The sequence below is a fragment of the Grampus griseus genome (genome assembly GCF_964374135.1).
Source record: "Grampus griseus genome assembly, chromosome: 16".
In the NCBI taxonomy this organism is placed as follows: Eukaryota; Metazoa; Chordata; class Mammalia; order Artiodactyla; family Delphinidae; genus Grampus; species Grampus griseus.
In genome coordinates, this window is record NC_139010.1 from 32,408,508 (window position 1) to 32,433,362 (window position 24,855).

Consider the following 24,855-nt stretch of genomic DNA (forward strand, 5'->3'; position numbering starts at 1 on the left):
CCTGGGGGTTGGGTGTACCCATGCTTGGAGGCTGCGTTCCTGGGAGGGCTCTGGGTGCAGGGCCCCTCACTCCACTGGACAGCGGTCCCCCCAGTCTGCCTTTATCGTGTTGCTCCCTCCCGTGGCTTCATGGGAACCCCAGGGCGTACTCACTGGTTCTGTATTTGTTTGCTGTGAGAGGAAGGCCAGGTTGTGAGGCCCCCTGGGGCCTCAGGAAAGAGGAAGCGATCTAGTTAGACTGGGGTGTGCAAAAGACAGAGGGGCGTGCACTGCACTTCAGGCAAGGAGAGGTGGCGACTGGGCCCGGGTCTTCCCCAGGCTCCCCTGCCCCTCTTGGCGCTCCCGTGACCCCTGTGGGCCGTCCTGCTGCTGGGCTGGGACGCTGGTACTTGCTCTAGGTTGGAGAGGAAGGCTGGCTTTGCATTTAGCAGGTAACTTGCCTGCAAGAATCTCTCCCCATAACTCTCCCCACCCCCCCTACCCATGGCTTAAGCTTAGAGGAAGTGTCCCCTTGTGGGAGGGGGAGCTGGGCGGGGGCTGTGTGAGGAGCTGAGTGGAAGCTGTAAGGTGCAGTAGCTGCAGGTGCGTTAGAACAGGTGGCCCTCTTTTCACTACCTGGAGGGCCTGGTCCCAGAGGCGTGTAGGAGCACGGATGCTGGCTGGTCCCACCCTGCCTGAGTCGCACCGCTCCTGCTTCTATGACCTGAATGGACCCTGAGCCTCTCTGAGAATCACTTTCCTTATTACCAAAATGGGGGTCCTCATGCCCACCTAACTGGGGGTGTGGTGGGCACGTCCCGTGATGCTCGGAACCTGCCTGCTGCTGAGTGCCAGCCTTGTCCCAGGCTCTGGCTGACCTGTCCTGGCCTGACCCCAGCAGCTCAAAGCCTCACTAGGGAGCAAGACAGGCCAGCATTGCTATAGCAGGAAGGCCTCGTAGCCATGATGAGAGGCCTGCCAAGGGGACTAGCTCGGGTCAGGCTGCTGGGGAAGGGCATTCAGGGAGGGCTTCCCACAGGAGGTGACCTTCGAGCTGCACCCCAAAGGACAAGCCAGGGAATGCTCAGCAGAAAGGAGCAGCGGAGGGCGTCAGGCCTGGGTGGGTGGGAGGCAAGACGACATTGCTCAGCGGGATCCTGATTACATCCCAAAGGGCCTTAAATGCCATCCATGCCTTAGAGTTTATCCTTGACGCAGGCTCGGTGAGAAAAGATTTGGGGTGAGGAGTGAGGTAGCCAGATCTGATTGATAGAATTATCACCGTGGGGGCTGCCTGGAGGGTGTCCTCACAGGGGCCCTGAGGAGGCCTGCCACCATCCAGGGAAGGGGGTGTGAGGCCCGGCGCTGGCTGGGCCTGGGCAGGGGCCACAGCAGTGCTGTATACGGGGGGGATGGTGGTTGGTGGGGACACTGGGTGCTGTGGTATCTGAGGGAAGTGAATTCCAAGCACTGAGGCATGGGGGGTTGCCCTTGGCCCTTGGGGCTTCTGTGCACAGAACCCCTGGGCACTTGTTTAACCATGCAGGTGCCGGGCCTCACCCCATCATGTCTGGGCAGGTGCATTTGGAAACCTGGTTGAGAACTGCAGGTCTGATAAGGAGCACAGAGGCAGGGACTCTGAGGGGTTTGCAATAGGACAGGAACCTCTGAAGGAAGAGGGTAGATGGAGCTGAGTGCAGGCTCTTGAAGGGATACAGGGAGGTGCTGCAGGGGTGAACTGGGCTGCGGAGAGGAGAGAAAAGGACTGAGCTCTTGCCTTGAGAGTTAATTCAGCAAACAGGTACAGAGCGCCTGTCCCATGGCAGCCCTGTAGGTGACCAGCAAGGTCCTTTCTAATGGAGGGGGGTGCACACGGCACTGACAAAGTACTGAGCCCACTCTGCTGGAGAAGGAGGGAACTGAATTAGTCATCTTGGATGAGTGGGAAATTCCCAGGCCAAGAAGTGAGGGGAAAGCATCTGAGGCAGAGGGAATAGAGCTTGCAAAGACTCAGGGTACGAGAGGGATGTTGTCAGAGGAGCACAGCCCTTAAGGTCAGGCCAGTGGGCCTGGACTTTGTTCCCATCTAGGGGCAGCAAGTCAGCCAGGCCTCCCAAATCAGAGAAGAAAAGCCTGAGGCCGCTGGATCCTAGGAGGCCTGAGGTCCTCAGCCTGGTGAGTGTTTGAGGGTAAGGGGGGTGGTCAGTGCTTGCTGGGCTCTGCCTGTCCAAGGAAGGTGACTGAGCAATGTGCCAGCCCTCTGCCAGCCTGCACGTTTCCTTCTGGCAAGGCCACATTCACGGGAACTGTAGGGTCAGAGACAAGCCCGTTTGTCCAGAGCGAAAGGCCGCCTCTAGGCAGGTGACTGGCACCTGTCCCTCCAGTGCTAAAGTCCATCTGGGCGAACCAGGGCAGGGAGGGAGGAGGGTGGCCAGGTGACGGCCTTCGTGGCAGGTGTGCCCTGTCATTCTGCATGAACACAAGCCATGGGGCCCCAGGTGCCAACACCATCCCTCACACTGTCCCCTCCTCCCAAATACACACACACACACACACACACACACACACACACACACAGAGGATGCACTGTCAGCGCTCCACACTGGGGACGTGACGTAGGGAACCAGGAAGGTGTCAATTACGGACTGCCAGTTGCCGCAACACATAGAGGTCACTGAAGACCAGAGAGGGGAAGTGACCTGCTCTAGGTCACACAGCGAGTTAGACCACCAACTGGCTCACAGGCTCCCCCATGGCACCATGGCCCCAAAGCTTTGGGATGAACTGGCTGGGCCACCACATGGCTCAGGTTCTGGTCACCTCTTTAACTCCTGCTCTAGCTGTATCTCTGAGCCCCGGGAAGAGGAGCTGTCTGCCAACAGTAAGCTTTCTCCTGATGCAATCAGCTTGTGCAGCTTCTTCACTCCCCCCACCTAAAACAACCCAGGGAAAGAAACCCAGAAAGCGCTGGTCCTCGCCTCTGTTGGACCAGCATTACCCAGCCCAAGTGGAAGATGTACAGCGGTGAGCGTGGACAGAGTAGAGTCCTGAACGCCTCCTGACAGGGAGGCAGAAATCCCAGCTCTGAAAGTGTGTAAACATGGTTATTTTTAGCCCTGGGAGGGCTGTGGGTGCAGCAGCGTGACCCGCATTGGGCTCAGCCCCCTCCTCCTGCCCCCCACCCCGGGAGAAAAGGCCTCCTTTGCCCCCCCCCCCCGCCCTCCCCTGCCACCAGCCTCGGGGCTGGGCCAGTGAATTCAAGGCCCACCCAGAGAAGGAGCCGGGCGGGGGAATCTCAGGCTGCCCGCGGCCGGGAGCTGAGGCCAAGACCAGCTCACAGGGGGCAGGATGTGGTTTGCAGAGAGGCGACATTTCACGTTACAAGAGAGATACTGGAGCCACACAATTTCATGCTTTTTCCACGGGCTCTTATTCCCTAATCCTTGTACCTTCTCTGGTCTGGGCGTCATGAGGCCTGGTCCCGAATGAATGTGCTGCCACTTTCACCATTGTGTGCTCTGACGTGTATGACACCTCTCAGCGTTTCATCCATGCCCTCATCCTTGAAGTGGGATAAGTTCCCGACCTGGCTGGTGGGAGTGGGGGGTGAGCTTAACAAAATCATGGCTGTTCACTCACTCATTCAACAAACACTTAGCATCGATTTTGTGCCAGACACTATTGTGGTCACTGGATATAAAACAAGGAGCCAGGCTGACACGGTGCTGACCCTCCTGGGGCTCACATCATCAGGGTGGGGGCAGGAGACGGATAATAAATAAGCGCGTGCATAAACAATAATCAGTTTGCAGTACGTGCAATATGGGAATAATATGGAGTGATGTGTTATGGGGGTGATTGGAGTGAGGGAGGGGGCACATATTTTAGACAAGGGCAATCAGGAAGGAACCCCTGAGAAACTTAAATAAAACAGAGCCGGTCATGGTGGGGGGAGGAGGTAGTGAGCGGGAACAGCAGGTGCAAAGGCCCTGGGGCAGGAAAACCAGTGGGGCTGGAAGGTAAGCAGTATACTTGGTAAAGTGGGCAGGGCCAGATGCATGGGGGGTGTGGGTCATGGGGAGGCCTTGGAGAGGGCTGAAAACAGGAAAAGATTTGCTTCACAGCTACAGGGTAAAGCATGAGGGAAGTGAGAGTGCCAGGCCAGTGGGGGGCTGTTGCGCTCCCCCAGGCAAAGGATTTGATGGCTGGGTTGTGCGGGGAGAGGGCAGTTGATCAGAAGGGGCCCGTGCAGGGAGGGTGGAGGGAGAACAGGACCCGGGGGATGGAGGCTCTTCTGGACACATGCATGGGGATATCTGTTGACGTTCAAGTGGAGAGGATTGCTCAGGCGAGTGGCCGCAGGGGGAGCACCAGGCCCCAGTCTGGCACGGCTCTCCTCCCAGGGGCTCTCTGCCAGCCTCGAGCCAAGCTGTGTGGGCGGGCACTCCCTTGGGGCCTGGCCTGGGGTTTTGTCCCAGTGCATCATGAATGAGGGCCTTCCGGTCCCCTGGCTTGGGTGGGGCGTGGGCAGCTCCTGCAGCCTCAGTGCAGAGGGGCTTGAAGGCTCTGCCCAAAAGCTTGGGCTGGACGGACCAGAAGGCACCCTGCTGGGGGACAGTGGAGCACCATTTGCCTTTGGCTGGACCTGAGCCCTGCGTGTCACTCCCATGCCTCATGGCCAGCTAGAGTGACTTCTTATTGTGAAGTAGCAACGGCCCCTCCTGTGTCTGGATCAGGATGTCAAGGATGGAGGGAGTAGCAACATGTCTGGGATTTTTTCACAGCAAACTTGGTTCCCCTTTATTTTGTCATCAGCCAGCTGTGTGACCCCCAAACATGTCCCCTCCCCTCTCTGGGCCTCAGAATTCCCATCTGAGACACCAGGATGGAGCAGAAGGTCCTCAGGGTCCTATAGCGACAATGCCTCCAGGTTTGATGACAGAGGTTTGGTATTAAGGGTCATGGCGTGAGCAAAGGCCTGGCAGCTGGACCATGGAGATGCCTTGCAGGGCCCTGGGGAGCAGATGAGTATGGCAGAGAGGCCACTCGAAGGATGGTCACAGGAAATGAGGCGGGAACGCCAGGCTGCCTGTAGAGGGTCAAAGGACCCAGCTTACCGTACAAGCAATTGTGCCTTCGGGAAACTCTCTACGCTTTTTAAAGCCTCAGTTTTGCCATCTGCCAAATGGGAGTGATAAACGTCGCTGACCTCAGAGGGATGAGTAACTACTGAGGTACCATGAGGAGAGGTCAGCTCAGCCCTTGCTCATGGAATGTCTTCGATTTCTGATGGCTGCCCTCTCCCTGTCCCTCTCCAGTTTGCAGCCGGAATCCTAATTCAGGGGAGGGCTCTTTTGCTCTTGGGGCTTCCTGTGAGAGCCACAATCCTGGGCCTGGGCGTCCTGCCAAACCTAACTGTGGAGGCAGTGAACCTCACCATGGCCTTGAGGACCGGCCCACTGGCCATGGCCTTCTGAGCATCAGCCTTCAGTTTTGCTAGTAGAGGCGCACTGGGGCTTTAACCAGAGGCGGTAATGAGCTCTGAAATCACGCCAGTTTTGTGTTTTATTTCTCAAAGAAGAGGTGGGTTTTGATTTCCTGTCAGCATTGACGTGGTTGCTGTAGTTGTGTTGTGGGGTGTGTGTGTGTGTGTGTGTTGTAACTGCTCCGGGTTTTAGAGCTGTGGTAGAAAATGAGGAAAATAGCAGATGCTATATCCATTTGCCACCAAACTGTCTTGAAATGCTATAAATATTTTCTAAAAAGACTAGCTTCCCAAGCCCGATGTGTTAGTTATCTCCTCCCCGAGAAACTGATTCCTGAAAATTAAGACAAATAACCTCTTAAATCACTGTGTTAACCTCAGGTGTAAAAACCATTACCACGCCAGCCGCGGGTCAGAGTGACTCTGCTCTGCCTAAGTGACTCTGTGTGGTATTGAGACGGCGGCGGCAGCAGCAGAAAGGAAAGAACCTTGTGCTCGGTCAGAAGGCCTGGCTCGGCCACTCACTGCTGTGTGACCCCAGGCTGGTGGGCTCACCTCTCTGATCCTCTTGTTTCCTCATCTGTGTCACAGAGACAGGTCACCCGCCACCTCTCAGAGGTGACGCTTGTGCTTCTCAGAGATACACAGAGGAGACCATCAGGATTCAGCCGCTGCATTCATCACAACTGAGAAAAACCCTCAGCTCCAGGCCTGTCCAGCCCTCTGGCTGTGTGGAGGGCAGCCTCCAGGCGCCGGGCCCCTTGCTGGTCTCTCTTTCCCGCAGAGAGAGCCGGTGGGGCTTGCAGCCTCCAGCAGGCAGGCAGCAAAGTAATGCCAGCACTTCTTCTCCCTGCATTTGTTTTTATGTTTAACTTCTATTTGTGGTGAGTGAGGCTAAATTCATACTTAAGGTAATCCTATAAAGTTTTTTTTAATATAGGTATTTTAGCAAAAACTGTGAATCGATTTCAAGAAAAATATGAAACGAATGGCAGGCTAGATGGCAGGAGGAACTGACCAAAAGCCAGGAAGCTGATTAGGAAACATGGGGGGCTCTGCAAACTGGGTTACCATTTTCTTTCCCGTTCACCTCTGTGAACTTTTTATCTCCATTACCTCTGTATCTCCTTGTAAAGGAGTGGATGGCGGGGGGTGAGGGAGCAGTCCTGGGAGGACGTTTTGGTGAATTGTCTTCCAACGGCACGATATTCGGAGGTGACCACTAACTCCATCACGCAGAGGGCTGCAGGTGTCCCTCTCCCGGGGTCCAGGCCTTACCTCCGCCAGGTGTGGCCAACCTCTGGCAGGGTGTAGTAGCCGCTCCCCTAACAGGGACGTCAGATACTGTAGGTTTTGTTTTCTGCTCCATCTGGGAGGGACAGGCTGGAGGGCTGTTTAGAAAAGTCATTCTGAAGTCACGTTTGAGCTCCGAAGGGGGGTGTGGGGATTTGTTGGTAAGGCCACCCTGGGTGTGGGAATGAAGCTTGGTGACACACCTGCCTTTCTGTCACTCACGAGCTCCCCCAAGCCTGAGGCTGGATCCTGTCCACAGTGCACCGCCAGTGCCGGGCAAGGTGGTCAGCCCGGGATGGGTCCACAAGCTCCTGCTGGAATGAAGCAGGTGCTCCTTGGATGGCTCCTTGGGGAGGCCCCCAACCAAGTCGCAGGCCCTGGAGGGTCTGCACCGGCCCTGTGCTCGTGAGGCCTATGTACTTCCCATGCCTCCACCCCGTCATGGCTAGCCTAGAGCTGCACACAGGGTAGGTGCCCAGGAAGGGCTGGACCAGACCCAGAGGTCGATGTGCTGCCACGGTTTCAGATCCCTTGTCTATTGTTCTTGGGATTCCCACCAGGGCAGGCACACAGGCTTCTGGTTTGGAAATCCTGGCTGCCGTATACACAGACATCACGATCATGCCCTGTCATCATCCTCAGAACCTCACTCTACCATTGCCTTCGTATCTGGCCAGTAGATGAGGCAGCCCCATTTACCTCCATTTTACAGGTGAGGAAATTGAGGCCTGGAGTTAGCAAGTGACTTTCCTGAGGTCACACAGCTGATGATGCAGAGACCTAGCCGGAACCCATGACAGTTATTTTCTGGCCAGTTTGCCTTCCGCTCACAAAGATAGTTCAAAGGACTTTATGTATCTTGCTGCTTAAATTTCGTCCGTTCACTCACTCAGCTGGAGCCTTTGTAGCCTAGTAAGAGTTCTGGAGCCAAACGGCCTGCTGTGCGTTTCAAGCACTTCCGGGCTACGGGACCTTCGGTAAGTTCCTCTATCTCTCTGTGCCTCAGTTTCCTCATCTGTAAAGTGGGCGTAAATACCGCATGGGACTGTTGTGATGATTAACAGGTTAGCCATGCCTGGCTCAGGGTGAGGTTCTCGAGGGCCCGCTGGCCGTGCTTACTGCTCTGGGCACTGAGGGATTGTAGAGTCCTCTGGGCTCCACTGCGGGGTAAGGTAAGGGTTGAGGAGGAGTGGAAGGGCCAAGTGGTTTGTCCCAGTGGTAGGCAGAGAGAATCCTGTCCCAGAGCCTTGGCACAAGGTAATGATCTATGGTTCATCTGCCGACGAGCCGGCTCCTCACCTTCTGTCTGTCTGCCTGCCTGTCTGTCTCTCCTCTCTGCATCTGTCTATGCAGTGCAGTCCCTCCCCGACATACAGCCCCCAAGGATCCGCTTGCAGGCCTGGGAGTGGGTGACACCCCAGCCCACCTGGAGACCCATTTATTCTGCTGCTGGGGCACGGAGCCTGGTTTTAATCATCCTCTCTCCACCGCGAGATGCAGATGGTTGTATTATTAATAGTCATAATTAATCAGCTTCCACGGAGGATCTTTTCCCTGGGCATCAGATCCTCAGGACGAGCAGCCCCAGGAGGTCCCGATCCAGTCCTCACTTTACAGAAGGGGTAGCGTAAGGCCGGGAGGCGGGAGGTAACTCATGGGAAGTACAGCTGGGAGTGGCTCCTGGGCTCAGAGCCCAGGTCTGCTGACAGCGCCCCAGTGTTCCTGCCCAGAAGTGGACTTTCCAGCACCCCCAGCCTCAGACCCAGCGCTCCTAGGTCCTAGGGTGCTGGCCCCTGGGAGAAGCCTTCAGCACTGGGGGTGGGAGGGCAGCACTCAGCCTGAGAGCTGAACTCAGGGGTCTTGGGCCAGGAGCAGAGGAAGAAAGGTAGAATGGGAGGAAAGGCCAGGGAGAAGCAGGGCCTAGTAGGCTAGCAGGAGAGGGGTCTGACTGGGGGCTGAGTGTGGGGAAGTGGCACTGGGTGGAGGGGTTCCAAATGCCAGGTACCTCTCCACCCCTCACCCCAACGGCGAGCCTGGGCCTGATGCCAGCTGCTTCTCCATTCTAAGCACCGCGTCTTAAGGAGAGTGATTTAACGCTTGCAGCAGGCCGCTTCCTGATTTATGGGCCTGCTCCGGACAGTCCTAACTCCACGAGTGCAGCGGCAGCGAGGGGCTCCTGCACGGTTCTGCAGATGGCCACCTGCCCACCTGCTTCCTGGGCCCCACGGCCGCCGGGGCCCTGTGCACGCGTGCGCGTCAGAGCTGTCCACGTCCCTGCTCAGCGTGCAGGTGCCCCAAGTGCCCCAAGTGCAGGTGTGTGCTGTTCTGGGTGTGAGCGTGCGAGTGCTCATCTGAGCACGTGTGCCTGGGTGTCTGCAGACACTAGTAAGGGAAGTGCGCGTGCACGCGTGGCTGTGTTGGGGTGTGATGAGGTGTGTGCCTGTGGGCTTGCAGCCACCCCCTCACCCTGTTTTCCTCGAATGGATGCCGTCCACCCTCACACTCCTACACATGGTGACCTGTGTGGCCGGCTGAGACATCCCGGCCTGATCATTAAACTCATCAGTAAGACTCTGCCATGGTAAACGAGTCCAGAGTGCCTCCGCCCAGGAGTCCTGCGGGGAAGTGGGAGCTAGGCTCGTCCTCAGGGCAACTCCAGTTCACTCCCCATCCCCACAGTGGGAGGCTGGGAGAGAAGAACACAACCCCTGGCCCCAGGCCCCCATGCCGTGCTCCTGTGTCACCTCTCCCTACCATGCTCACAGACCTGCACTTACTCTGTGCCAGGCCTCGGGGACAAACCCATGTCATGGGAGAAGCCCAGTCGGGAGTCAGGCAGATCAGGGCACAAACCCAGGCTCTGTCCCCAGCATGTGAGACACGTTCCCCCTGCTCTCATCCTCAGAGTTTTCCCATCTGCAGAATGGTTTTAACAAGAGCCACCTCCTGGGGTTGTTGTGAGGGTTAAAGGGGTATAAAAGCTGCTAGATAAGTCAAGGCTCTGCCCCATCAAGCCTCAGTTTCGCCATCTGTAAAATGGCCATAATGACCCTCACTGGCCATCTCATGGGGCTGTTTTTAGGATCAGATGGGAAAAGGGCTTTGTGAAAAGGGTGGGGTGGCGACCACAGGGAGTCTTCCAGCACAAGCGTCTTGCACTTGACTGAGTGCAAGACAAGGGGCTCTGCGCACATGGGAGGTGGGTGCCAGGCGGGGGAGGGGTTCCGGGTCAGATGGTCCATCTGAATCCCCAGCTGCCACATTCCAACTTTGGGACTTGGGCACATTACCTCATCTTCATCTGCATCTCTGGGAACCGTGGATTCCTCCTCTTTCAAGTGGGTGTATTAATAGCAGGTACCTCGTGGTGGGATGGAAGGACTCGTGAGAAACGTGTGTTGAGCTTAGCACAGAGTGTGACACAAAGCAAATGCTCGAGTCGGTGGTATTTGTTCTTATTTTTGCCAGCCTGTTGCCACACAGGTGGACGTTAAGTTCAGAAACACCGGTGAATGACGTAGTGACGTCATATTGTAATGGGATCTATGCTTCCAGACTTCGTGTTCATCAGTCCCCACCCAGGAAGAGTTTAGGCCCCTCTTCAGGGCAGCTTGGAGGGGCTGTGGTGGAATTGCAGCCCAGCCTGCCGGATGGTGCCCTGGGGATGGAGGTGGCCAGTGCTAACCTCAGCTGTCTCCTGGGAATCAGGGTGCCGGGTCCCCCACAGCCACCTGGCTCCCCAGTGGGAGTCCAGCGGGCACCCCTAGCCCCACCTGAACTGCTGGGCTGAGGCTCAGAGCGGGACTTGATGTCGCACCTGAGCCAGGGGAAGACTGCTGACCCCGCCGACAACCAGGTGCTTTCCCCTGCTGCTGCAGACTGAGCCCATGGGCAACCCCATCATGTGTGGGCTCCCTGATCTGTGCCCTGCCTCATACCAGCTGACGGGGTCCAGGAGAGGGGCAAAGTCCACATCCCACTGGAGGAATGAGGCCCTGCACTCAGGCCAGGGCTGACAGACACAGCCAGAGCTACAGGGGCTCAGAGATGGTGGGCCAAGGTGGTCCCAGATAGGCAGGGCGGAGAGGAGGAAGGCCAGGCTGGAGCCAGACCTTGAAGGACGAGGGGACTTAGCTCGCTGAAGGGACAGCATTCCAGAAGGACAGAAGTGTGTGGCAAAGGTTTGGAGCCGTTCCTAGGGAAAGGCATGCCCTCTCCCATAAGACATCTGGGCTGCTCTGGTCCAGATGGCCTCGGCTCTCAGTGACCAGTGGCCATGGGGTGAAGCAGATGGCCAGTGGGGGGGCGGGGCCACCCTCAGGCCTGAGCCAAGGGAGGCCAAGTGGCCCACATAGGCCAGGGCCCGAGACCTTGGCACCGGCCGCTCAAAGCTCTCGACTCGAGAGTTAATGATTCATTTGTGGCCAATTTCTGCTGGCCTTCGCCTGGAAATTCCCAAGCCTGCCCCTTCCCTCGGCTCCCGGGAGCTCCACGAGTACAGTCTCATTTACACTTGGCCGAGAACATCTTACCCACTATCCAGGGAATGGCTTTTACAATTACAGCAGCAGTGCTGCAGGTTAGCCCTCAGGAGGAATTGATTCTGGCCTGCAGGCGGGGGGCCGGGGTGGTTGTTTGTAGTACCCCTCTCTGACCCCATGGGCAAGTGCTGATGGAAGGAACCCTGTTTGTGTTCATGGTATCCCCCATTAAGTTCAGAGCAGATGCAAACAGAATCCAGTCTGGTGTGATGTGGAAAGTATTGCAGCAGTTACAAAGGGGGAAATAGAGCTTGACCCAGGGCAGGACTTGGCTGCATGAGAGAAAGCAATAATAAATGCAAAGGCCAAACCAGGCAAAAACTAGAGCAGCCTGATTCTCCAGGTTGAAAAGTCCCAGGCTTGGGGAGGGGGCTTCCTTTATGTCTTTTCAACTTTGCAAATTTAATTTCTTCTGATTTTTTCTTGACGGTCCCAGGCGTTGGTGGTAAACAACCGCTCTCCCCAGAATGTTTCCCTGTGACAGCAGCTTTCTCTGGAGAGGGTGCTATCAACACTTGGCAGGCCTCCTCCCGGCTCCCAGCTCAGGCTCCTGCACAGCGAGAGCTCCTAAAAGGCGTTCAAGAATGTGATGCTCTCCCGGGGTGCTGGGGCCGCAGGGCCTGGGCGAGCCTGGGCCTGGCCTCTTTGTTCCCTGCAGCGGCCAGCAGCCCGGCCTGGCCCCAGAACCTCAAATGGCCCCTGATTGTGGATGGTCCCCAGGCGGAGAGGTGGGGGAGTATCGGGTGTCCTCTGGCTCCCACAGCCCTGGTGCCCTGGTCCTTGGCACGGCTCAGCGACAGGAGGGAGCCCGTCTTCCGAGGACAGCTCTGCCAGGCCTGTCTGTGGCCAGGAGACCAGCGGTGTCCCGGCCCTGCAGCCTCCATGGTCTGCGTCACGCGCTGGCTTAGGTGTCCTGAGTCAGAGCCAGGAAATGGATCTGCCGTGCGGGGGTGGAAGTGCCGCTGCCCCGGGCAGCTGGGGTGAACCCTAACCTCCTGCCCATCCACGCTGAGGGGGGGCCTGGCCTCGTGCATCCCTCCCCTGGCCTGGCCTGGTTTTGATCAGTACCTGGAGGAGAGGCTGAGGTGACAGCCGGCTCCCTGCTCCACAGACTGTGCCCAAGCCCCTAACCCCACACGGCCAGTAACCGCAGGGCTGTTGACAGGACGGAGCGCTCAGATCAGGCGCAGGGAGGCTGCTGGGCCTCACCCGGGGCCGCACCGCTTTCCTGGGATGCCCTTCCCGGCTTGTGCTCTGGGCAAGAGTTTACCCGAGAATGACTTCTTTGGCAAAGCCTTCCCCGGCAGCCCCCCTCCAGCTGAAGCTGCCCCTTTCCTCTGAGCCACCTTCTGTGGACCTCCCTCGCAGATCCTAGCGCAGTGTGGTGTAATCACGTTTTCCGAAAGGACTGCCTCGCACATTTGCCTGCGTGCGTGCTTTGAGGCGTATTTATCTGTGCGCCTTGCGCGCCTGGTACACACTAGACGCTCAATAAAAGCAGGCTGGATTCAACGAAGGGGGCTCCTGAAGGTGTTGTCGGAGCGTCCCTTTGTTAATAATGTGGTGAAGATGGGGGGGCTGGGGTCAGCAGAGAGGCTGACCTTCACTCCCACCCCCGCCAGACCCCCTTCGCAGCCTCCGCCCGGGTAATTGCTGGGGGCTGCAGTGGGCCCCTCCCCGATTCCACGCAGCCAGGGCCTTCCTTGCCAGCAGGAGTCGGCTCCCTGGGCTGCCCGTGTGATCACTCTCCAGAAAACAGCCCAGTGGAAACTGCATGAATGATTGATAAGAGCTGAGAGCTGTTTAATTTTTCCCCCTGTTTAATGGCTATCAATAATTTAATACGCTCTCTGTATGTTTTTAAGAAATAGCACCCATTTCGCCGTCTCCGGTTTAGCGGGCTAATGATTTAAGTGTTGGAAATATGCTCTGAGGATGGAGGTTGAGAGTCAGAGGAATCTGGAGGCCGGGGGTGGGGGGAGGTGGGTTCAGAGCCAGCCAGCAGCATCTTGGCCTGGGGTGTGCGTGCGTGCGCGCGTGTGTGTGTGTGTGTGTGTGTGTGTGTGTGTGTGTGTGTGTGTGTGTAGGTGGGAGGGAGGGGAGGGTACAAGCCAGCGCCATTCTGCTAAGAGCAAGATAATTGCTTTTCCGGGTCTCACTGAGCAGCCCCTGAACAGCTGTCAACTCACCCCCTCCCCAGTGCTGAGCTCTGGAGACTCCAGGGGGCCCAGGGCGGTAGGAGGGAGCGGCTGCCGGTACCACCGTGGGCTGAGAACCACCCTCCCCGTGACATCTTTGCTCCCTCCGAAAGCTGTTAAATCATTTTTATTTTAATGATGCAGTTAGTCTCCTGCCAGCCTCATCTTCCAGGTAGGATAGGGGTAGTGTGGAGTGGGGGGCTCAGAATCACTCATCTCAGGGCCCACAGGGACCTGGAAGGTCATCTGCCAGTGCTCCCCCAAACTTTCCAGAGGCACAGGATCACCTGGGAGGACTTGTTAAAAATTTAAATTTCTGGGCTGCATTCCAGACCCACAGACTTCCATTCTCAGGGGAGAGGCCTGGGAAGCCGTGGGTTTAACAAGCAGCCCAGGTGATTCTTATCATCAGAGGAGTTTGGGAAATAGAGAATTCAGCTCGTTCTGATGCTTCCTGCACCCACAGGGCCGCTGCCTCTGCTTGCACGCCTCTGCGGACGGGACCCTCACCGTCCTGTGAGACAGCACACCCACCTGTGGAAGGTGCGCCCCAGTCCGGAGCTCCTTCTGTCGTTAGGCTGGGCCCACGCAGCTGCCCTCATGTGCTCCTCATGTGGAGGTAGCCTCTGCTGTAGGACAGACTGCCTGGGACCTGGTGTCTTGCCCTGTCCCATCCTGGCCACCCTCTGGCTTCTCTGTGCCTCTTCCTTGAGCAAGAAGCTTCTTTCTCAGCAAAGGAGTCTGGGTAGCAGAGGAAGCGTAGGGGTGGGGATGCACTCTCACCTCCGGGCCTGAGTGCCCCCTTCGCAGGGGCAGGCGGGTGACATGGTGCTGTGGCCTGCCCTCGGTGGCCTGCAGTGGGCACATCAGCCTGTTTGTGGCAGGCACCATCGCTGGCACAGTGGAGATTCTGAGCGGGGCAGAAAGATTCCTGGGCCTCAGAACCACCGTGGCCTTTCAGGGGCCAGTCCTCCCATCCGAGAGAAAATGTGACTCATCAGAGATTGTTGACTAAGCCAGATCTCTGGGATGAGAGTGGAGGAGCTGAGGCCAGAGGGGGCTCCCCCAGGGCCAGGGCCACACATCCATTGAGGACATAGCTGAAACTGCAAAGGTGAGGCAGGGGCCCCAGACAGGGGCATACAGGACTGAGGCCCTGGCGCTCACCTGAGTCACAGTCACTGAGGGCAGTGGGTGGGGCAGGGGAGAGCTTCCACCTTCTTGCTTGGCCCTGATGGAGACAACTCAGTTCATGGAAGGACTTTAGCAGAGCTGATGCCCTGGCCGTCTGACATTACAATTCTTCCTTTGCTTTGGCAGTTTGCATTGTTTCAGCAGAGATACAGTGCTGACTGCCAGGCGGGCTTGCTACTTCATTTCACTAGATAATTAAGAGGAAAGGAGTGGTACCCTTTCATAGGTGTCACCATCTGCTACAAAATGGGGGACCCCTTAAGTCCTTTCCCTCTTTGTAGACCCTCTTTGTACCCCCAAATTCAGCCCTGCCCTCGGTCTACGTGGGAGAAGCCGGGGTCCCAGGAGGTGCTGTCATATGACCTGTCTTGTGATCACCAGTTCCCCTTGTGCCCCTTCACCCCCCAAAGACTGCAGTGGTCATCACAGCACCACTGTGGAGGTCTCAACCCTAGGGGAATAGGAAGAGGGGTGCCACCGAACCCCGACAGGGCCCCTACTTGGCGAGTTCCAAGAGTTGGGGAGACTGAAGGGAAAGACTTAACCCCATGCTCAGGAAGACCCAGCTCCAGAGAGAGAGCTGTGTGAATATAGACACCTGGGCAAGGCCAGGGGCAATCAGGGAAGGCTTCCAGGAGGAGGTGCTGCCTGCCCTCAGGCTTGAAGCAGGAGAGGAAGGGGAGGGGCATCCCCTGTGCAGAGGTGTAAGGTGGCACTGTGAATTGCAGAGGAGAGTGAGGTGAGGCCAGCAGGGCAGGGCGGGGCTGGATATTGGCTGCCTGGGCGGAGAGCCACGGAAGGCTTGTTCGTTTTTAGCTTCTGTCGAAGTATTACATCCATGCAGAAAAACTGTGCATATCCTAAGCGCAGCTTGACCAATTCTCGCAAAATGAATACACTCATGTAACCATCATAGAGATCAAGAAACAGAACATTCCAGATCCCCTAGAACCCCCTGCATACCCCCTTCTGGTCACTGCTCCCCCTCAAGGATAATGACAGCATTATTCTTACATTATCAACAGCATACTATCAGTTATCTACTGCTGCCCCCAAAACCGCCCCCAAAACTACCCCGAAACTTTGTGACTTAAAATAAACAACCACCATTTATTATGTCTCATAATTCTGTGGTTTGCCTGGGCAGTCCCTTTGCCAGTTTCCCTTGGGCTCGTGTGACTCCAGTCACCCGAAGGGCTGGCTGGACCAGACGGTCTAAGATGGCCTCAGTCACATCTGGTAGATGGTACTGGCTATTGGCTGGGCAGCTTCAGTTCTCCTCCATCCTCCAGTAAGGTAGACCAGCTTCCTTCCATGGCTAGGCTGCATTCCAAGAGATCCAAGGCCAGAAACAGCAGGATCTCTTGAGTCCTAGTCTCTGGAAGTCACAAAATACCACTTTCACCAAGTCCTATTGGTCAAAACAAGTCTCAAGGCCAGCCTGGATTCAGAGGCAGAGAATAGACTCCACCTCTCGATAGGAGGAGCTGCAGAGAATCTGTGGCCATATTTGTTTTAGCCTGCCACAGCATAGAGTAGCTGTGCCTGTTCTTGACCTTTATATAATTGGATCCCTTAAGTATGTTCTCCAGTGTCTCTGGCGTTTTTGACCAACATTGTGTTCATAAGATTTACGTGTATTGTTGGATAGAATTGCAGATTATTTGTTCTCATTGCTGTGTGGTATTCCATTGTATGCGCACACCGATTTCTCCGTTCTGCAGTTGATGGCCACGTGGGAAGTTTTCATTTTGGGGCTGTTATGAGTAGCACTGCTGGGAACGTTCTTGTATGCATCTTTGGGTGACCACATGCACACATTTCTGTGGAGGTGAAAATGCTGGGCTGCTGAGAGACCACAGGGTAGGGGATACTTCCAAACTGTTCTCCAAGGTGGTGACCAGTGCACGCCCTACCAGCAGTGTTTGGGAGGCGCAAAAGAGCTTTGTGGAAGAGAGTGAGGTGGTTTTAGAAAGATGCCCCCAGCTGAAGGTGGCTGGAGGGGTGTCTCTGACCCTAGGGCTCCCTGTAATGTCCCCTCTCTGCCTGCCCCTAGCCTCAGGCCTCCAGACTGGGGAAGAAGGACCATCAGACCAGATGGCTCTTTTCTCAGTGTGATCTCTACGACTGCACTTTTTCCCATCCCAGGGCCCTCCTACTGCCCTCTCTCCTTTACCCAGAAGCTTCCTTCCACAGCTAGCCTGACCCCCCAACAGCCAGGGAAGCTGGGTGCCTGCATGCGCTGACACACGAGGACACAGGAGCTGGGAGGGACTGCCGTGGCAGCCTCCATCCATGATAGCTCTGGGCAGTGGGCAAGACCAGGAGACTTGGGTTCTACTTCTGGCCTTTCTACTTCTGGCCTTGCCTCTCTCTTGCCATGGGACCATGGGAGGAACCCTTCCCCTATCAGGGCCTCAGTTTCCTCATGAGGCAGAGAAGGGAGTCAACCTCACCAAGTCTCTTTTCTCTCACCAACCTGAACCCTGGATTCTAGAATCTAACAGGGGAAAGGGCACGAGGAGGCCCATGGAGAGCTTGGCAGGCTTCTGGATTTCAAGGCACATGTCAATTGGCCCACTTTGTTCAGTTTCTTCACTGAATATCTTCACTGCCCCACTCATCCATCCATCCATCCACCTCTGTGGCCTTGTGAGCCTCGGAGGATAGAGATAAACTAAGACCTCATTCCCGATGTCCAGGAGCTCTGCTCGGGGGAGGAGCCTGGCCTATAGAAAACTGGGGCAGACACGGTCAGCTAGACCCAAAGCTGCTGGGGGATGAACAAAGAAAGGAGCGACAGGTCAGAGAGGGCTCCATGGAGGCATCTGAGCAGAGTGGGGCTCTGAAAGACAGAGCAGTGGGGAAAAGGGCTCCAGACAGAGCACCCAGCTTGTCGAAGGGTGGGGGTCCTGGGGGGGCTGGGCTGACTGCAGCACAGTGGTGGGTGTGCCAGCACGGCTGCTGCTGTGGTACGGGGTGCAGAGGAGCTGACCTTGGTGCTGGGCCCGGTTCTGGGCCTCTGACCTTTACTGGGGGTTTGGGGACAACATCTAGTTTCTAGGGTCATTCCACTTCTGTGGGCCAGCTCGGCTCTCCAGGAGATGGCCAGAGGGGCCTGGGCAGGCGGGACCTGGAGCTGGGTGAAGGGGGTCGGGGCCACCCCCAGGCTCAGGCTTGAAACTCACCACGCCCTCTCCTCTCTCCCACAGGACCTGCAACAGCTCTGCTCGGCCAAGTCAGACTGCTGGGGCCGCCGCCTCCTTCCACTGTGAGCTCCTTTGCCCGACGCCCTTAGCAGCCTTCAGTCCCGTTGGTCGGCAGAGGCCTTGGCAGGTAAGCAGGATGAGCTGGGCCCTGGCACTGGGTGTCTGCTGGTGTGGCGCCCAGCCCAAGCAGCTGGTGCCGTTTCAGGGCCTGGAGAGCCCAGAGCTGGCCCGTCATCACTGAGGAATTAGGGGAAGGGGCTTATTTCTCAATTTTCACTTCTCCTTGGCCTCCTCCTCTCAGAGGGAGCCAGAGAGCGGAGAGGTGTGCCCTGGCCTGGCACTCGGATATTTGGTTTTATTCTCTTGCCAACTCCTGGTGTAGCATTGGGTAGCCCTGCCCCTTCATGGCTGAGAGCCTCAGTTCTCTCATCTGCTACATGAAAATAATCATATCCTCTAACATTCTGAGCACTTAACTGTATGCCAGGCACTGTGCTAAGTACGTGTAGTTGTTAACTCCTTTCGGCTTCACCACAACCCTGTGAGGTAGGTGCTGTTATCTTCCCCATTGTGAGGCTTGTGGTCTGAAAGCAACTTGCCCAAGGTCATGCTCCTGGCTGAGCCCCCGTGGGGTTCAGTTCCAGGTCCTTGTGGCCCCAGTGTGCCAGCCCCTGACCCCTGTTCCATTCTGCCCCTGACCTTGCCCCCCCCCCCCCCGCCGGCCTCTTCTTGTGGGTGGGCATCAAGGCGATCGTGGATGTCCTCAGAAGTGTTAAGTCCTGTCCCAACTCAAGGCAAAGGGAGGGGGCTTTTACAAGGTGACAGTTGCTGCTGGTTGCCTGGGGTCATGATTCATTTGTGGATATGATGTGACATGAAGCAGACCTGACCCCTCCTCCCCAAGGTGGCACACAGGGCTCTTCTGGCGCAGGGGTATGTTGGTTGGATACGGCTCTCTCTCCCTCCGCCTCCCAAGTTCAGTTTCCCAAGCTTGTATTAAGCAGTTACTGTATGCCAGGCCTGACAGTAGGCCCTGTGGTGCTGGGCAGGAGGCCTTGTCCCCTTATGTACTCTGGTGGAGAAACAGGGAGATCACATCAGATGTGGAAAGCCCAAGCGAGGGGAATAGTTGGGGTTCATAGGTTAGAGAGGGGCATTCTGGGGAGGTGATCCAAAAGTGAATTACATCATGGGGAGAAAGAAGGCTGGGTGGAGAGCCTGGCAGTTTAGGGGATGAGGTTGGCAAGGGAATGGAAAGATTGTAAAAGGCCACAAATGCCAGGCTGAGGAATTAGATCCCAAGGGCAGTGGGGAGCCATGGAAGGTTCTAAGTCAGATAGTGGCCTATTGAAGGTGGTTGCATTGGAGAGCCCTTTGGAAAGGCCTCTCATAAGAGACTGAGGCAGGGAAGTTGGCAGGATTTGCAGTTGGCTGGTGGGGGGCATGAGGTTAGGAAAGCTGCCGTGATGTGGGATGGGGATTAACGTTGGAGTTCTGTGTAAGTGTTGGGAGTCTGGAATCCAGGAAGGCTTCTTGGAGGAGGTGGACCAGGTTGTGGTCTGGAATGTCTCTGAGAGGGCCGAGATTTTCCTGAGGAAGAAGATGATTTATAGTTACACATGAGCTTGAGGTTTTCATCTGGAAGTATAGATACACATACAAGTCCCAGAGGATTCTCCCAGCCCATATTCATATCTGTGTCCATGAACACACGTGCACATGCATGCTCTACACAGACACACATGTGCATGTAAACCTGTTCCTGCATGCTAAGGGGCTACAGATGCGCATGCACGCATGGCTATGATTGGTTGTGTGTGCACAGATACATGCAGAGATGTGCAGAGACCTGCTCCCTCACACCCATATACACGCAGACATTACTTGTGCGTGCTACAGACATACATGTGCACGCACAGACTTGCTGCACACACACGCTCACAGATGCACGTTCACAAACTTCTGTGTTGACACCCCACACAGATACACGGGCAGAAGTTCTCACAACACATGGCGTCTCCGCGTTCACCCGGGGATGCCCTCACATGCACACACAGGGAGGGATGTGTTCCAAGGAGAAGGGCCTGTTCAGGGGTCATTGGCTTCTCACCTTGCTGTTCCTGGGGTCACTGGGCAGCTTTGGGTCAAGGCTGAGCCCTGACCTCTGCATGTATGTTGGGAGGGGGACTGTCAGGGTTTGAGGGCCAGTCCTGTGACCATGGCCACGCTCTTGCCTTCTCTGGGCCTCAGCTTCCTCAACTGGAAACAGAAACAGTCACCATCTGGCCCCAGCATCCTGGACAAGGTGGTCATGAGGATTAGAGACACCGATTCACAGTGCTGAGAAAAATTCCCCGCACAAGGTAGGGCTTAACAAATAGGACCTGTTATTCTCATGAGAAGAAAGTAGGCTGTGGGTTAGGTAGAGGCGCCTGGGCATTGCCGTGGGGTGTCCGTGGGGCCTTACTCTTGTTCCTTATCTCCTGCAGACTCCATCCTGGCTCCCTGGGGCCTGGGCACCCTCTGAGTCCTGGGCATGACAAGCTGGTAGGGACTGTGTCATCCCTGCCCCCAGCTGCACTTCCTCTGTTGACTCCTGGAAGTCAGGGTCTTGTGTCGTCCACTTTGTTACCCAACCGTACACGAGTCCCTGTCGGGGAACTGGCATGTTACATCCATGAGCTTATGAGCCCTGAGAGGGAGGCCTCACTGAACAATTTCTAGATGAGGGAACTGAGGCCGTCGAGGGTAGGTGAGGTTCTCAAGGACACCCGCCCAGAAGTAGTGAAGCTGGGCTCCAAACCAGACCATCAGTTGCCAGAGTTTGTGCTCTTTGCTCTGGTAAGCTCCCTTCAGGGATAGGTCATTTAATGCCTACTTTACAGATGAGGAAACTGAGGCTCAGAGTGGGTGAGCCACACAGCCAGGAAGTGGTACCTGCACCCCAGATTCAAGACTTCCTCTTCCCTCCCCTCCCTCTTCCCGGCAGGGCCCCTCCAAGTTAGAGGAGTTTCCCAAGGGGGGATCCTGGCTTCTGGCTTTAGCCTGGCCCAGTCTTCCCAGGCCAAAGAGTGTCCATTTTCTTGCAAGTAAAAAGGTGTGTTGTTCTCTGGGGTCCACTGTCTGGGCATCATCTACTAACTTCCTCTCTGAGACCCCTTTGTAAAATGTCCTTAGCATGGTCCTTTGGAAACCTGGTCAGCAGGAAGCTCTGGGGTGCCCTAGCCCTTGCACACCCATCAGCAGGCTTGTTGCGTGGGACCAAGGCAGGAAGTGTGGGTTCTGCCTGGTATGGGGGGTCAGGTCTATGTATGGGGAAGAGATCTGGGAAGGATCCCTGGGAGGTGACAGGTGGGCTGGGAATTGGAAGGTAAGAAGAAATTTGCTAGGTTGATGTCAAGGGAAAAAGGGAAGACCAAGCAGAGAGCCCGGCTCTTGCAAAGTCCCAGAGAAGTGACAGTTCATTCACTGGCCCTCTGCCTCCTGTCCCAAAAGTGTCCATCAGAATCTTCTAGAATCAGGACCGGCTACATAATTTGCAGGGCCCAGTGCAAAACTGTAGGGCCTGTTATCCACAAATTATTAAGGATTTCACAAGGGTGGCCCTAGAGCAGTAAACCAAAGTGGGTCCCTCTGAGCTTGGGGCCCCGTGCAGCTGCCCGTGAAGCCAGCCCTGCCTAGATTAAGTGAAGAACTGAGTTCACGTGCAGGCTCCACCAGCCACTGCCTGGCCCAGTGACCTTGGGCAAGTCCCCCATCACCCTGTGAGTCTCATCTGCCCAAGGGAGAGATGTTGCCCTCCCTCCAGCAGCAGAAGCCTCAGCGGTGCCAGTATCCAGCTTGTCTCAAGCATCCAGGTTCAGTGGCTTCAGTGAGGCTGGGATTACAGCTCTTCCTGTCAGGCAGTGGTGTTTGAGGGTTCTCTGATGCGCCCCGTCTACCTTTGCAGCCCTGTCCCTGCATACTTCGGAAACCTGTCTTTTTCGTGCTTTTCCAAATCCACAGGGGCAGAGGGGGTTGGGGGCTGCTCTGTGTTTTATTTGCAGAGTCTTCTGCCTCGTTGCCCCTTGCCTGCCCTTCTCTGCTTGGCAAACTCACTCCTATGGGTCAGATGCCAGGGAGCCTTCTCTGACCCCAGCCCCTCCCTCCCGACCTTTGCCCTGTGACCCCTCCAGTAGCTACAATGACCTCTTGTACTGTAGAGTTCTCTAGAGTGTGTAAGCTCTTTCACACCCCATGAGACCAATGAGAAGCCCTTGAAAAGTCCTATTCCCTTTACCGGACTGGAAAACAGAGACTCAGAAGTTCAACCCCCAGCCTAGCTCCTGGGCTGCGGTTAGGCCCACATCAGGAAGGGGTACAGGTAGTGGCAGCAGAGGGTGGCATCTGGGCTCTGCTCTGGGGCAGCTTCGCATCTCAGCGTTTTGGAAGACTGGCTTCCCCTCTGGGAAAGAGCCCCAGCCCCTGGCCCAGGAGAGGCCCCACAGGTGTCTGGGCTGGTGAAGAGGAAGCAGTGAGCCGGAGGTGTGGCCAGCTGGAGCACACAAGCCCCAGCCCTGCCCCTACCTGTGGGTAACTTGGCCCACTTCCCTCCACCTGGTGGACTGGAGCCAGGCGTGTGTGGTACTGGGGCTCAGGCGAGGCCCAGAGCAAACAGAGGTGAGAAGGCCCCAACTGGTCTGGGACGTGGCAACCAGCAGGGTTGGACACAGCATGACCCGTCAGGGGCATGACAGCTGCCCCCTCTGGCTGGCACTCCATAAAAGGTTCTCAGAACACCTTTGGTGGACGACTGCACAGGGCACTGACGTGAGGGGCATGGACTCTGGGCCTCGGCTTTGGGGTTTTACAGCACTGCCACGCTACTCGCTTTGTGACTTCAGATGAGTGGCTGAACCTCTCTGTGCCTCATTTCTTCATCTGTAAGATAGGGATAATAGAACCGACCCCACTGAGTTGTGAGGGATTCAATGAATCAGCCATGTACACTCTTGCAGCGGTGCCTGGGACGAGGCTAGCGCTCCACAGCGTATGCGTTGACGGTGGGTGAGCAGGCGGGGGTGAGTGTTGGAGCTGATCCCCAGGGGTGTGGGCACACGGGGAGGGACTTGGTTGGATTGTCATTTCAGAGAGGCTGTAGGGGAACAGCGAGGATTGGGGTTGGCCTGGATTTGGGTTTCATATGCGGCGATCCCAAACAGTTGTTGATGAGAGCTCTGTGGGCAGGGACCTGGGGTGACAGCCACACTCCCTGGCCAGCCCCTCCAGCCCCGGGTTTGTGGCTTCATGCTGACAGCATGAACACCGTCAGCTGTCAGTCAATAGGTTTCCAGGGCTACATGTCGCAAGGCGGGTTTGGGGCTGGCTTTGAAGACCTTGAATGCCAAGCCCAGCTCACAGCGGGCCTGGCCATGGCCACACAGAGCTGGGATCCCAGGGCCCCCATGTGGCATACCTGTCAGTATCCAGCACCAGCTGAGAATGCACACCCTCCTCTCCCTCCCCGGAATTTGTTGCCTGCAGCCCAGGAGGCCTCTCCAGCCCCTGCCTCTGCAGCCAGCCCTGACCCTGCAGCCCCTACCCCAACCTGGAGCTGGAAATAGTCCATAGCCCATTGGTCACTCCGGCCCGATGTGGGATGCCCTTTGGGTCAGCAGGGTGGGCCACTGTGCTCACGGGCTCCCTGAGTAGGACTTTCATTCAAGCCTCAGTCCTGCTGCAGGCCTGCTGTGTGACCTCGGACAAGTCGCTGTCCCTCTCTGAACAATTGTTCATTGGTCTATAAAGCCAGAGGCTCAGCTGGGACAGGTCAGGATTCACAACCTGCAGTGTTCTCAAGGGTATCAACAACCCAGGGAAGCTGGGATTATCCCACTGTGTGGAAGAGGAAACTCATAAAGCATAGAGAGGTTAAGAAATGTATCCAGGGTCACAAAGCTATTGGTGGAGCTGAGATTCAGCCCACTTTTACCTGACACAATAATATGTGTTTTCCCCACTACCTCAAACTGTCTCTGGTAGGTACATGTGTGTTTGCTGGGTGAACTATTCACTCCGTCAGCCACAGTGGGTCGAACACTTACTGGGCTCCAGCACTGTGCTAGGCACTGGCATTCAAAAGTGAATCTCTGAGCATCGGCTGAGCACAGCCCTGGGCTTGAGTGGAGGTCACACGGTCTACAGCGCAGCGTGTGCTAGGTGGGTGCTCTCAGCGGGTGAAGGCAGTAGGAGTTGGGATGGGCAGCTCTTCCCCCATGCTGGAGGAGGCAGCCAGAGGAGACTGCCTGGAGGAGGGGGCTAGGTCCCTACACAGAGGAGTGAAGGAGTAGGGTCTTCCTGGGGTTTCTACACAACTTGATGGGGTAGGTCTGGAGTCCAGCTGGAGAGGAAGCTTCTTTCAGCCACAACTGGAAGCAGGCTCTGAGGCAACTCCTGGGGACCACAGAGTTTGACCTTGGTCCTGCAGAGAGCAGGGAGCCAAAAGGGGCCGTGGAGAAGTGGCAGCTCCTCTGTGAAGGCCATGAGGCTGGCCCTGGCCTGCAAGCGGGAGCTCACAGCTCACGCAGAGACTGTCGATCAGGGAGGGGCAGGGCTGGGGCTTGTGTACTCCAGCTGGCCACACCTCCAGCTCACTGCCTCCTCTTCACCAACCCAGGCACCTGTGGGGCCTCTCCTGGGCCAGGGGCTGGGGCTCTTTCCCAGGGGAAAGCCAGTCTTCCAAAACGCTGAGATGCGAAGCTGCCCCAGAGCAGAGCCCAGGTGCCACCTTCTGTTGCCACTGTCTGCACCCCTTCCTGATGCAGGCCTGACATCAGCCCAGAGGTGGGGCTGGAAGGGAGACATGGACAAACCTGTTCAGTGACATGGTGGGGACAGAGAGGCCCAGAGCCCAGCCCAAGGTCACGCAACATCATCACGGCAGGTGCAGGAGGCCGACGGGCTAGACAGGAGGCATC

At 56.6% G+C, this 24,855-nt stretch overlaps 1 protein-coding gene across 4 annotated transcripts in view; it reads left to right on the forward strand.

The window, feature by feature from the left end:
• Positions 1 to 17,924: 17,924 nt before the first annotated feature.
• ZMIZ1 (zinc finger MIZ-type containing 1) overlaps positions 17,925 to 24,855 on the forward strand; it is a gene marked incomplete at its 3' end in the record, with an annotated part of 188,508 nt that continues 181,577 nt past the window's right edge. For 3 of the 4 annotated variants that reach the window (XM_082672928.1, XM_082672929.1, XM_082672926.1), the window contains exon 1: positions 17,956 to 18,026. Of the gene's footprint in view, positions 18,027 to 24,855 lie in introns of all 4 variants that reach the window. The other variant, XM_082672927.1, reaches the window with a different exon arrangement.